This window comes from Mesitornis unicolor, unplaced genomic scaffold (genome assembly GCF_000695765.1).
Source record: "Mesitornis unicolor isolate BGI_N332 unplaced genomic scaffold, ASM69576v1 scaffold29456, whole genome shotgun sequence".
Classification (NCBI taxonomy): Eukaryota; Metazoa; Chordata; class Aves; order Mesitornithiformes; family Mesitornithidae; genus Mesitornis; species Mesitornis unicolor.
This window is the reverse complement of record NW_010192144.1, coordinates 12166-13620: the sequence shown is the minus strand read 5'-3', so window position 1 is coordinate 13620 and position 1455 is coordinate 12166.

Below are 1455 nucleotides of genomic sequence, written 5' to 3'. Positions count from 1 at the left end.
AGACACAGGTCCTGCCTCTGCCCTGGAAGAGCCTCCCCGCTCCCCTGGGGCACCCGGTATGTCCACTCCTAGCCGCATATGGTGAAATTTGGGATGGTACCAATCAGTCCTTGCCCAGGGCATGAAAGCCAAGATGTCACAGCCTGGGCCCCTGCTTGGCCCTGGCCACAGCTCTGCCCCTTTGCACCCCTGAGCAGGCACCTCTCCCTCTACAAAGGGCATGAGTCAGCTTCCAGGTCTCTAAAATGGTTCACAGCAGGGAAAAAACACCCAGTTTAATGGGGAACTTGCCCTGGGCAGGCAAACTGCTGCCTGCCGGGGGAGTGGGGCTGGGAGGAGCAGGCCGCCAGGGGCTGGAGCAGAGTGAGATGCCCAAGGAGGTGCGGCCAGGCTGGGCAGAAGCAGCACGGGCTCAGAAAGGATCCCCAAACCCTTTCTGTGACCTGAACCCTAAGACTGATGTGCAGCGAGGGGGTCCCTGCGGGCCGCTGCCTGCCTGCCGTGTCCCTACCCGTCCATGCCCCCCACAACACGAGTGTAACGAGGAGACGACGGCACCACGTCCGACACCCACACACACATTTTTACAGTGCAGGGAGGTGCGGCAGAGCCAAGGCGCAGCCGTGCTGTGCGAGGGAAGGGGTCAGCCACCACGGCGTGACAGCGAAGCTGGGGATGTGCGGAGGAAGATGCTCGCCTTCCCGCCCGGAGCTGTGCCGGATGCTGCCGGCCGCTTGGGAAGCCCCGAACGAAAGCATCGCCCCATGGGTGAGAGAAGGGAGGAGAGGGAGAGCTGGGTGAGGTGGGAAGCAGTGATGGCTGGAGGAGGAGGAGGTCTTTCCGGTGAAGCCCCCTTCGCTGCGGGAAGCCTCCTGGATTAATGTGCCGATGGAGGCAGGGTGGGAAGGAGGCGGGCACCCGCTACTGCAGCAGGGGAAGAGTGAAAACGCCAGCTACAACAGTGAAAAGAAGCCCCATCCCCACCGCGACGCCCCCGTGCCAGCCTCTCCCCTGCCTCTCTGCCCTGCTCTGAGCCTGTCGTCCTGCCGGGAGAAGAAGGGACATGACTGCCCTTTTGGGACAGGGCGACAAGGACCCTGTGCATTGGGATGGTCATTCCGAGCCCTGGCTCCTGGGCAACTTTCCCATCTGGCTTTGGAAGCAGCCACCTGAACCTCCACACTCCTGGCAGGGATGGGACCCTTGGCATCCTGCCCTAAAAGAGGGATCCCTTTGGATACATCCCCCTGGGGCTCCCAGGCCAGGACCGTGGAGGTGTCCTGTGGTGGGCAGGACAGGCAGAGCCGCCCCAGAGCCCTCCTTTTCCCTCCAGCAGGCCCAAGCTCTGAAGCGAGGTGACCCATCACGGGGATGCGGGTGCCCCAGCCAGCTGAGCCGGGGGCTCCCCCCTTCCCGAGGTAGATGGGGCAGGTAGGAATTGCCTCCTTTGGGAAG